Source organism: Aphidius gifuensis, linkage group LG1 (genome assembly GCF_014905175.1).
Source record: "Aphidius gifuensis isolate YNYX2018 linkage group LG1, ASM1490517v1, whole genome shotgun sequence".
In the NCBI taxonomy this organism is placed as follows: domain Eukaryota; kingdom Metazoa; phylum Arthropoda; class Insecta; order Hymenoptera; family Braconidae; genus Aphidius; species Aphidius gifuensis.
The window spans coordinates 4,041,803-4,055,937 of NC_057788.1; the positions used below are offsets into that span (position 1 = coordinate 4,041,803).

A 14,135-nucleotide genomic window follows, 5' to 3' on the forward strand; every position below is an offset into this window, starting at 1 on the left:
TAGTATGGTAGTACATACAAACCGGCACTCACGTCGACTATAATTATCTTAAGGTAATCACGACCCACTCTCACACACACATACAAACAAATCATCAAAAGTCCTGCTTACCACAGTCCAGCCACTGTATTCCGCAAAATTAGTATTTCCATTATCTGCTTTGTAAAAAATTGAAAAAAATATATATGTATATACAAAAATACCGCCAGCAATAAGTACCACCTTTTCTTATTTCCATTCATCTTCGTTTCTCGCTTCCACAATTTTTTTTTTTTTTCATTTGACTTTAATTTTAAAAACTGATCGTATATATATATATTTTGCCTCACTCGCCATCTTTTGCTTTGTCTCTTTTTTTTTTCGTCTGCTTCTTCTGTACTAACTTGGACTCATGTTTATTTTTGCAATTTACTCAGGCAAGCACCAAAGGGCCCTGAAACCGAAAAGACCGTCAATTAGATTTGTAAAGAGTTGTGGCAGTTTTGGCTACTGTATAAGTGTTCAACTCGCATTCGACAAGAGCTTATACTAATAATTTTTAAATTTAAAATTTGACTCACAACTAAAGGATCTTCTAAAATACTTGAAAAATAAAAAATCTATAACAATTTTTGGACCACTATGGATCTACACCTGCTCAAATTAATTTATCTGTTATTTTATGTAAAGACACGCCTTTATTTCTTCCTTTTTTTTCGTTTTATTTTTAAATTGTGTATTTTGTTTTTTTTTAAATTTCCTTTTTGTTAACTGTTTGACAAAGATCGCAGGTGCAGATTGAAATTGGCTCGTGTCTGACTGTATCTCCGGAGTATGTTGTACATAATATCAAGAAATATAATGTTGCGTCGTTAAGCAAAAACCAGTATCGATTTTCTTGAGAAGTGTAGAGGTATAAAATGAGCAATTCGACAAAGATCTGCGATTTATTTGTGAGTCGCATTGGAATTTCAATGTTCTGTTCGATTGGTCGATGGGATTAGACGCAGAAAAAAAAATAAAACGATAAAATTCAAAGGACCGGTTTATATGATCCGTGTATTTATTGGAAAGAATCGGATTACAAAACTAACTAATTTTTCTCACTTCAAAGTTCAAACCAAAGTATTTTTTTATTTCCTTTGGAAAATAATAAAAATAATTCATACGCATATACACCAATGTCAGAATAAAAGATGACAAAATTTAAAAAATATATTATATATAAATTTTAAAAAAAAGTTTCATTTTTTTTTTAAATTTTTTAGATGATTTTCTTTTCGTTGGTTTGACGAATTGCGTTAGTCCTGGATATATTCAAAGAAGACATTATATTACAACGCTTTGAAAATATATATATAATAATAATAAAAGAATACGACGACAAGAATGAACAAGGAAAAAAAAAAAGGTCATGAACTTGAAAATAATAAAATATAAATAATATAAAAAATAAAAAATAGTGAGAACTGTTGAGGATATATACATGTTTTTGTCTTTTTGAAAGGTAGTACCTATATACTCGTAATTCATACACAATAAATAATAATGATATTAAGTTTATAATACTAGATATTGTATAGATGCGTGAGATGCAAAAAGACTTGTGTTGGTGCTGGATAAGAGATATTATTGAAAGAGTAAAGATGAAAAATAAAAAATATAAAAAAGACAGAGTATCATGGAAGGACGATGGTTTGAGGTAGATGGTACTAAATCAAGGCCCCGCATGCTTTGGATGGCGTTTAACAAATGAGCCAATGACAACCAGGGCCCCGGCGTTCTACTGATTTCTCTGCAGGAACAAAACGATAATATATTCGAGCGTGCGCATAGTCACATACATACGCGTGGATACGGGACGAATCGGATACAGCAAAGTCTCAAAGAGCCAAAGGAAATAAAGGTGAAGATGAAGAAAAAAAAAATTAAAATCAAAGAAATAAATAAAAAAACAACAACAATAATAATAAGATATGAAAAACCGTATACGCCAATGTGCTTCAACACGTCACCGAGAACTAATACCCAAGCAGCCGCTAATGACGTTCAATAATTTAAAATATCATATTGTATAAATCAACGGTAATCGTTAATTTCTCGGAATGTTAGATCGGTCGGTTCATCATCTTTGCAAGAGAAGCGCGTTCTCACAAGGTATATATCTATATATAATTCTTTTTAATTCTTTTTAAATTTTTTTTTTTTCCTTTTTTTTATACAATACATATATACAATTGCCGCCACACACAGTATTGCATATGTATATATCAAAAGTTTTTAAAACTAGAGAGAGAAAAAGAGGTGCAGGTCATTTGTGTGCCAGAGTTAGATTAATTGGATTAATTAGGGATTACCAAGTTGGCCCATGGGCGAAAACTGTGCGCATGCATTAGTGTCTTCCAATCTTTTCTCCATCTATATATATTTTTATTTTTTTTTTTTCGCCTTTATCTTTCTCTTTAATTTGTTCCTTTTTTTTTTTTTTTTGTTTTATTAATTTAATCTTAAACAATATAAAATTTATATATCTGTCTTTTTTTATTTTATATATTTCGTTGGTTTTTATTTGGTTATTTTTTTTTGAGTCTTTGTCTCACCTTCGATGGCTTCGACAAAATTGAAAATGTGTCTGTTGCATGGCCCAAAGTCATTAGCACTCTAAATTTGACACGGTTTTATTTATTTATTTATTTTTATTTTTTATCTCTTGTTCTGTTGCTTTCATACGTTTAATATGTCTTGTAATTATTTTTAAATCTATCAAAAAAAAAAAAAAAACAGTGGTTGAATAAATAGAAATAAAAAAATTGCGAAACATAGTTATGAAAAGAAACCGTTGTAATTTTTTGATGATATTTGTAATAATAAAAATAAATAATTAATGAAATAAATTAAGGGCATGACAAATAGTTATGGAAATAGTGACATGTAAAACTGGCAAATCGAGCTGAACATGTTTATGTTGTTTACATGAAAATGGCGCTGGCAATTAATAGAATTTTGAGGAAATTGGCTGTTACTGTTTTTGTCATTGCGTTATATGAATATTATCATAAAAAAAAAAAAACAAATAATAATAACACATTTAAACAAGTAAAAGTTGTAACTAAAGTCGTTGAAATTATCTTTTGGAATTTATATACACATACACACACCATACCTATCTATAGAATTCTTTGCTCTGATGTATTTCTGAAGCACTTGGCTACTGTCCACCATTATGCACATGATAATTAGAATGCGTTGGCGCGTGTCTCAATATATCTACGCGTGTGACTCTCAACAGCATACATACAAAATATATACATAACTGCATAAACATGAGTTTATATATGTGTTATATTACTTGTATATATATGATTTTACTTTTTTACTTATTTTTGCTTTGTTTGTTTGTTGAGTGGTAAATATTTTCAACGCTAGTACAAATAAATTTGATTTAAAAAAAAAAAAATAATAAATAATATGCGCGCATGTATATTAGGGGCAGTTCAAGACATTTTTTTTTTTTTTATACAATCGTTTTAAGTTTTGTCAAAGAATTATGTTTCACTGAATCACAATATATTACCCAAATTTTTAAAGTTAATTTTTAAAAAAATTATTCATAACGTGCTTGTCATTCAATTTGACAAATTAAATGATTAAAAAAATAATTATTTACAATAAAGTGATGATTGTTATTTTCTAAAATTAATTTTAATCTAGTTAATATATATTTTTAAATTAAAAAAAAAAAATAATAAGTGCTATTTTCAATGACACTTAAGCGTCCATTGGAAATTTTACTCCAATTCGTCAAAGCACTCGACAATACAGTCTAGATATATATTAAACATTTGAATAAATAAGGTGACTCATCGCCCCCTAGCAATTCAACAGACGTCTGAACATAATCCACCCACGTATACTAAAAAATAAAAAATCATCTCAAACGAATATATAGCCTGTACCGTCGTCCACAGCTACCTACCTATATCAACCTACTCTCGTTTGTGATAATTTTCGATCTAATTGCAATTAAAAGCAATTTTCATGACATTAATATTTCATTGGTTATTTCAACGAAATAAAAATATAAATAAAGCAATCACAAAACAATTATCTATCCACCTACATCACCAGATCCTTTTTCATATAGACAATTCAATTTATCTTATATATACATTATACATTTGATTGTCCATTCTGCTTAAATTTCATTTTAACCCCCTGTAATTATATAGGTATAGATATTTATTTTTTATTGTTTCAAATTTTTATGATGAAATATTAAATTACCAAAAGATATTGTCGAGTGTATATGTATATAAATTTATAGTATATTTTTAATATTTTTAAACTTCGATTACATAAAAAAAAATGACAATGAATAACGAGCTATATTTCTAGATATCTTGTTTCTTTAATAAACGGAAACGTAGTTGGGTAATCCTATTATTATTACTCTTACCTTTTAAAATATATACCATCTTAATGTATTTGATGCTAAAATGAGAAATTGATCGTTGAAACGGAAGGAATATTTAAGAAGGGTATTAAAGCATTTCTTTACATTTATTTCTATCTTGTATATATTGCATATTGTTTTGTTGAGTTTTTATTTTTTATATTCAACTATATTACCCACCCGCGTTGTCTCTTGTAATTCACGAAATGAAAAAAAAAAAATAAAAGCTCAAACGCATTAAGAGTATTATATGCAAAATTATATTTAGTCGATAAATTAAAAATTAAAGAATGCATTTACTAATATTCTCAGACTAGAAAGATGAATATAAATTAATTAATTAATTAAAAAAATAAAATAAAAAACAGTATGACATTGTCGTCAGTAAGTATATACAGTGATACAATAAGGAAGACGCGAGAAACGCATTAACAGGTGCTATGCTCATGGGGTAATAGCATATATATCATTGCCAATGTCCCTCTTTTCTATAACAAACTTCTCCATGAGGAGACATTGCCAAGCTCTTCTTTTCACAAGGGAGTCTTGTTATATATATATATAAATATTTAGCGTGTACATATTTTTCTCTTTTGCGGTTAACCTGCATACGATATCAGCAAGCAGATTATCGCAAAAAGCACCATAGATCACATCAACTTTTGCATCATGGCCATTTGGATATATATAGGTACATTCTCACTTAACACAAACTCAATTTTTTTTTTATTTAAAAAAAAAAATTTAAATGCAGAAACAACGAGAAAGAATCAGTTTTTTAATGATAATAAATCGTTATCGGTATACTTTTGGTTTAATATCATGATAAATAATCGAAAGCTGATTATATTGCAAGTAGACATGTTGAAGTGAGAAAATAAAATTAAATAAAAAAAAATCCATGAGTTGTATGTTTGAGAGGCCAACAAAATTATGTAGTATATATACAAAAAGTTAAAATGTGTGTGTATGTGTGTTGTAGAGTCAACATATTGCAGACATTAATTCGCAGTGGTTTGACACAGCTTGGTTGGAAGGTGATTCGTAATATGCAATACCGAGGGCGACAAAAATAAAAAAAAAAAAAAGTCAAAGATCACTAGTTTATAACGAGAAAATGGTACTCTTTAAATGTATACTCAACGAATATTTATATTTTCATGTTGATGATAATAATATGATGTAAATGATGCGTTAGTTTATTTCTCAAAGTATGATTTTAACATATTTTATATTATTTTTTGACCGATACATTTTGGGTAGCTTGTGTGGTTTTCTTGGTAATTATAAGTATAAACTTAGATATACCAGTAATATAAATAATCATGTCGGTCTTTCGTTTTCATGTCTGTACAACGACAATTTACGAGATCAAGCATATACTAGTAGACATTTAAAACAATTTTGTCATATGAAAACTGGTACACTGGTGCATATATATATGTGAAACAAAAAAATAAAAATAAAAAAAAAAAAGAGAACGTGGATGGAGAACGACTTCCGAGATTGCCCAAGCGAGGTTGTATACCGATCATCGCATCCATGAGAATCTCACAAAGTTCTTTGAGTCGGCAGATCTGACCAAGCAAGAAGACATCATCATGAAAAAAGTATATATAAATATGTTTTTTTTTTTTTTATTATTTTATTTATTTTTAATGTTTTCTTGCACCTTATTCTCACTGTTGCATATAAACACAAATACAAATACACACAATGATACATCAATGACATCAAGCAAGGACACCGAAACGAATTACTACATATATATCGCAGACTTGAAATTAAATTCGAATTCGTAAAAATGATATATACATATCTTTGTTATTGCAATAGAAACAAATTAGTGGTAAAGAGAAAAATCTTTGATTCGTTTTGGTGTGTGTGGTGGTGATGATGGCCCTGGAGCCCTTGATGATGCCAACACTAACGAGCAACATATACGAAGGTCAATTCATCCATTATTAAAGACAACCACTGTACATGTACAATGAAATTGATGCAAGTGTAAATCACATTTAATAATTACAATTAAAGAAAATTTTTTTTTTTTTTTTTCTTCTCAATATTATTATAAATATAAATTTAATTATTAAATAAATATATATGAAAATAAAAATTATAATAATGACAAGACAAATTATTTTAATAAAATTATATTTAAAATTAAAAAAATCAACATATCTGATGACTACCCGTGTTGATACAATGACAAGACATAAAATTTAACAACAACACCTTTTCGATTACACTCAAATAAACATTGAAATGTATATTTTAAAATCTTGTATTGGTGTTTGGTTAAAAAGAGCACAAAAATAAAAGCAAATAAAATGAAAAAAAAAAAATAAAATAAAATAAATATATATATGAGGGTTGGTGATATTACTTGCAAGCACTTAACGCTTAGCGTGTCCTGGACCGGGTTACATAAATAAATGAACGAGTCATAACTTGCACAGCACAAATCTCAAGTGATGAATGGACCAATGAATATGATTTCACTTGCATATATACCGTCTACACACTATTGCCATCATAAAAGCCATAACACTTGGTCTAACATTGGCCAACTTATAATTGTAATAAAATTTTAAACACATATATGTGAACCTTTTCATTTGATCTTGCTATATTTATTTTTAAATAAATAAATATACATGTGTGTGTTACTAAAATTATATTTATATACAATTTTTTTTGATATATTGATTTTGTATATTTTTAAAATATACAATAGAGAAACAAATAAAAAAAAACATTACAGTCTGAAGATATATTTTCTTTGTTATGTGGAATGCTATTATCACACTGTCCATATTATTATTTCAGTGACATACCATCGGTGATGCTCAAGATATATAATGTACACATAGAAATAATATATAATAATACAAATGAATGACGAGAGTCAAAATCATAACAATAAAACAGTTCAACTCGTTGTATTTTGTATGGCTGTTGTAACCACGAGACACGAGTGTTTGTCACATGTATTTACTTGCTGACTGAGACATTTATAATAATTATTTATAATAATAATTAAATTAATTAATCAATTGGTGACACAAAATATAAATTAATTTTTGTTATTACTTATGTAAATTTAGGGATTATTTTTGACATGTTCGATTGTATATTTGATTATTACTTGAGTTGGTATTTTTAAAATTAAATTAGAACTTTGTTATGTTAAAATTTAATGGCAATAAATTTATATATAACAACGTGTTGTACAAGTACAAATGTATGAGATGAAGCTTCATATATAATTTTGTGTGTTTTGTGTCTTGGGATTTGTGATTTATCTGATAACTTTGACCAAGGTTTGTCTTCGATTACCCTTGTGTCACTCTATACACGACGCATTGTATATTTATATACATATATGTGTTTTCTTGGCTAGTACAAATTTATGGTGTACGATTTGTCGGTTGAGTACAAAATTAGAAATAATTTTACCCAGTTTTATTTGACTTTTTGTACTACAATATCCGGTTGCCTTGACTTTGGCATCCAACATTTACAAACATACTCTTACAATAAACACCAATTGCCATTTCATCACTCATCATTTTAATGATTTTTTAAATTTAAAAATCCTTCTTTTTATTTTTTTTTTTCATTTCAAATATATATACTGAGAAATTTAATTCTTTTTTTTTTTTTTTTCATTATGACTTGGTGAAAAAAAAAAAAATTCTGGAATATAAAAAAAAATAAAATATACAAATTATATACACAAAGAAAAAAGAAAAAAATTTCTTCATCATAAAGATTATTGAAATTGATTAAAATTTAAATTAAAATTAATTAATTAATTAAAATAAATAAAAAATAATTACAAAAAAAAAAAAAATATACAAATTTATATTTTATTGCTGAATTATTATTTAATTTTAAATATAATTTTTATTTAGTCATAAAATATTTGCTTGTTTCTCAGTGTATATATATTTGTATATTTATAAATGATGATGATATGTGTTGAGAAATTTATTAAACAAAAGGGGTTTAATAAAAATAAAAAAAATAAATAAATTTACGAATTCGCACCCCGACAAACCCATCATGACCAATATTAATATCTCTAATCATTCAACAGAACCCCTTCGTACCCTTATCAAGGCAACGCCATAGGCGCCACTGAGTTTTGATACGTGTTATTCAGATTTATCCCATTCACTCAGAAAAGCAAAATTTATCCGTAGAACAAACCAAGTACACGCTCTGATAAAATGTTCGTTTCGCAAGGAGGATTAATGCACAGAAAGGCGTGTGCGATGTACAATTTAAAAGGCATAGAGGTAAAAAGAGAGAAAAAAAAAAGAGCTTTAGCTTTTGAGTATGTATGGTGGAATATACATAAGGGAAATAGTGGACGACATAGAGATGAAATTTATTATCTTATATATAAAATATATACGAAAAATAATATACAGACATACATACGACTACCGTACGTTTGTTATAATTTTACTGTAAGGCCATAGAGGTCAGCAATGATTTTATCATACTCGCTTTCCACAATACATATATATATTTTTTTTTTCAATTTTTTCTTTTTTTTTACCACCAGTGTCTAATCAGTAAACAAACAAATAAAAACAATGCATATATGTATTTTTTTTGCCAATGATTCATCTATTCAAAAAAAGAAAAAAAAAATAATATATTATTCCTAGACTTTAATGAATCAAGTGATATAAAATGTTTTATTTAATTTAAAAAAAAAATATATCGTATGATTTTCACATCACGTAGTGTACCTTCTATTTCCCCTGGATAGCTTTCTATATGCAAATATAAAATAGAGTTAAAGGTGGTGGGTATATGTTGGAAATTGTAAGTCGGGGGTTATTTTGGTCCATGTGCCCTTCGTGCGTGACCCCCACACATTTATATACAAATTATAAGTCTATGGTCAGTGTATCAGAATCTAGTCCATACTAGAGTTCATGTTTTCATGTATATATGTGAATAAAACACATGTGGAAGCATAAATACATGAACAACTTGAACACCGTATGACGATAATATATTTTGTCTTTCTTTATTTATCCCTTGAACTTTTAGCTATTATCTATCTTTCTCATTTATAAATGGTAACTTTGATATTTTGCCTTACTCGGATATTCGCTAGTGCTTATCCTCACAGGGGTCAAAAATCAAAGGAACTCATTTTAAATGAAAACTCATAAAAGGAACGTGAAATAATAATTATCATATAGCCTTTTGAATTTTCATTAATAATTAAAAAATTTATATATCCATTAAGATATACATATATATACACTGTAGTCTCTTATGTTTAATATTAAATTAAATTTTTTAAATATTATTGATGTAGAATTGTCAGCTGGATGGATGATGGATATTAAAATGAAAAAAAAATATAAATTAAATTAAAATAAATGCAAAGGGGAAAAATAAAACATAAAATATTGAACAATAAAATGTCTTAAAGATATGGGTGTTCGTGTGTGTGAGGCAGCTGGAGTTTGTTCATATGCACCTGTCACCCTTTCCAACAAACAAAAACAAATGGGCCAACAGGTATAACGCGCACTGGCTTGTCCATCATTTACGTCAATTCTCCCGCGAAAATATAAAAATAATAAATACGCATCAGTTGTTGATATGTATATTTTAAACCGTATATAATATCTTTTTGGTTTTTTAAAAATTCGGTATATTTTGATATGAACAACCACATGCACGCATGAACATTGACGGCTGCGTGCGTAAAATATACCGTTAGATTGACGTTAATTTTATGATCCAACTGCCATTTTCTATTGACTTCCTGTTACCTAATTATTCGCTTCATCCAATTTTTTTATTTATCCTAAGATTTAAATTTTTTATATTTATATAAATACTCAATATTCATTTTTAATAAATTTTAAAATTATTTATAGTTCAATATGACGCTTAACACATTACACAGTATTTTATTTTTTTTATTTTTTTGGATCCATTAAAGTATTATTATTGCTTTTGATGTTTTGATCATTTACGATCAGGAATAATAAAATAATTATAACTCGAGATCGTTAAATATATTTAAGGAGAATTTGTGAATTCAATATACATACATATTATTAACTTGCATATTTTTTCAGTGACGTGTTTGAAGTTCATTCCCTTGTTCTCACGTTTTTTTTTTCTTTTTTTTGCTTTGCTATATATATCTATATAAATAAAGATAATTTTTATATTCTCCATTTATTTCAATTCGATTTTTCATCATTAAAACAGTTTTATTTTTTTTTTTTTTTATATCTTATCTTTTTATATTTATAAAAATTATCATTAGCCAAATGAATTTTCGTGGAAGCGGAAATATAAAAAAAATAAAAGTTGGTCACGTGATACTACTGGTTTTCTTCGAATATTCGCAATCACGAATTTGATTTTGTTGGCGGTGAAATTAATATAGATATATTATATACAATACGGTCTCTAACGAGTCTATATATAAATTCATAGAGTAATATAAAAAATCAGGGTTGAGAAATATATATAATAATATAAAAGACAGATAAATTTAAGATTATGATGAAGAAGAGCAATAAGAAGAGCCAAATAGTAATACAGTATATATTGAGAGGGATGAGAAAAGACACGGGGCATAATACGATAATTCCAATTCAACAGAATTTCAACTCATCAGTGTATCTTTGATTAGAGGCTCAATTCTCTTGATTTGCTTCTAATAAACCCATAAAATCATCTGTATATAATGCTCAAGAAGCTTCTTAGGTGAATCAAAATACGTTTCAAATATTTTCAACATGACAATCTTCGTGATTTTATCATCTACATACAGTAACCAACAGTACACTAACGTATTATCACTTTACTCGCAAATAAAAAAATTAATAAAAAAAAAATTCTTTAATTTTAAAAGAATGAGTATCTAGATATATTTATGTATGTATATACCAAGTAGCAAAAATAAAATTTTAAAAAAAAGGCAGATAAGTATGATAATCTTTTTTTTATTTTTTTTTTCAGTTGGATAAAAATCACTCGTTGGACTTAATAAGCAAAGAAAGTACAAAATCTACCGAAAGAGATGGAAAATTTTCGAGCGGATGATGTGAAAAGTTTTTGGTATAATATCAGCTGCTACTTGGGCAATCTTTGCTTTATATATAGGTTTTTTGAGAGATACCTATAAGCCAGCAACTTGGCCACGGCATTAATTTCAAAAACGATATGTATGTATATAACTTGACTAGATAGATCTTCTTTAGATTTAATTCTTGGACTCTCAAAAAAGTATATATATATCTTTCAAAACTTTTGATATTTCCATGAAGACGTGATTTCTTTTATTTTTGTTCTTTTAAAAATTCTTCAAACTTATTTATGAATAGACATAAAGATAAATAAAAAAAACACCATTAAAATCAATAATGAAAATTAAAAAAATAATTAATATAATTGACATGTGATGGTGTGTGTATAAATAGTTTTGAGATTTGATTCTTGTTTGAAAATTCAAATATAATATATTAATATGAATAGACACGCGTGTTAATTTAACATTCCAAGCACGAAGTAATAGTGTGACACACGCGTGTCTACGTTAGTATATATACACCTTGTAATTACATGTATACACATTGACGATGTCATGTGGCCCAAAAGACACTAAATTAACTTAAAGTGCATATATGAATTTGAGTACTTGTAATATTGCATGTTTATCAACTACTCAACACCACCAATGTGTAATAATAATAAATATATACAAATATAAAACTAAATTAAAAATAAAAAAGACAAATATGTTTCTTGGTTTTAATTAAATAACAGAAAAACATAAATAAATAAAAAAAAATATATATATATATAATTTGTAATTGATGCATTAGGCTATCTCTTTTCTATGGTCGCGTATTTTGTGTGATGCCAGTAAATATGACATCATTAAAGTGAGTTAGACAGACAGTATAAAAAGTGATAAAAAGACATGAATAAAGAAAAAGAGTAGTTCGAGACACTCCAGACAGGATATTGTCGCGGCGCTCATTCGCTAATTGATCCAGTGTGGTGTTTTACTTTACACTATATTTTCAGTGGTTCTCAAATGTCATATTAATTTAAATGTATATCTCTATTTTAAATATTCAAATATAAACAATAAAAAATAATAAAATAATATTGTCAGTGTTAATTTAACTTGTATATTATTTAATTAAATATATTTTTTTTTTTTTTTTTCAAAAGTAGTTTCAAATGAAATTCAAAATATACATATATATTTATCACTGAGCATTCATCTATGTATATTAAAGTAGACAAAGATATTAATTCATAGAGTTCATAATCTATTAGTTACGTTGGTGCTTCCAACAGTTGTATTCATATATATTTTCATTTATAAATGTGTGTATGACGAGTGTATATATGATACACATTATGGCACACTCTATGGATAATAAACATTTAATATACGTACGTGTTATTTAAGTTGTACCGACACCCTCGCATAGTATGTATTATATTAAAAAATAAATAACAAAACATCAGCATCGATGATCTCATATATACGCAACGAGAAGACAAGTCAACTTTTTAAAACTACATCAACACCACCACCACCACCACAACCACCACTTAATTGTTTGTTATCATTACTGTACGCGTGCTATTGAAATTAATTTTAATCCAACTTGGTTGACAATATTATCATGGTATATGTGTGTATAATTTCATTGATGTATATGTTAAAAAAAAAAAAGAAAATAATAAGCGTAAATATGATGTCTGTTAATAAAAGCCAGCTTCCGGCGGGACTGATCAAATTAAACTTCTCATATTTCTTGTCTGGTCTTTAATTCAACATTTTTTTATTTTTTTTTTATAAGTATTCGACAGTTGTTAAATTTTTTTAAATGTTGACTTTTACTAAAGTTCATGAACTTGGTAGTAAAATTATATATGCCATTGTAATATATATATATTATATTATAAGGTCAGTAAACTGTTGAAATAATACATCCGGTTTAGAATATATATATTGTGAATTTTTAAATGATATCTTGAGGGCAATTGTGAATTGCATATCGACAATATCAAAAAATCACTTTAAAAAAATCGCAATTGTTCAGATAATAGATCATTTAACTGGCTATCGAAAGTAGTTTAACGGCTAATCATAAATTTTACGGATTATTGCAAATATTTATTGTGATTATATCTTGTGAAAATTTAGTAAAAACGTTTTTATTTAAATTGGAAAAATCCATTTATGTTGGATATTAATTTGACACGTGTGATACTTCAAACGATTTTATTTTATATCTTGATAGATAAAATTTAGAAAAATATTTTATTATGTTATTTAAAAATTTGAAACTTGAAGTAAATTTAAAACACATTGGTGTGATGAATTCAGCCTTCAGGGAGGCCCATGTGAGAGACCAAGGTGTAAGTGTAATAGATTTATTTTTTTTATTTTTTCTTGTTGGTAATGGCGGCCATCACAAATTACACGGTGCAAGTATATATAATATATTTATCTCGCTTCTTCAAAGTTTGCACTCGACTCTTTAGCTTATCTTTTCTTTCTTTAAAATGTTTTATTTTATTTTTATTTCTCCTTTGAATACCTGGACCTCACATGACTGCCAAGTATTTATTTATTTTTTATTTTTTTTATGTCTTATATTTCTTTTGTTTCTATGCA

General features: G+C 27.0%; 1 long non-coding RNA gene across 2 annotated transcripts in view; it reads left to right on the top strand.

The window, feature by feature from the left end:
- Positions 1–14,135, top strand: part of LOC122861045 — a 124,190-nt gene that overhangs the window by 92,943 nt on the left and 17,112 nt on the right. The window contains exon 7 of one of the 2 annotated variants that reach the window (XR_006374461.1): positions 11,453–13,192. This is a non-coding gene — a long non-coding RNA (uncharacterized LOC122861045). Of the gene's footprint in view, positions 1–11,452; positions 13,193–14,135 lie in introns of those variants that run through there. The other variant, XR_006374460.1, reaches the window with a different exon arrangement.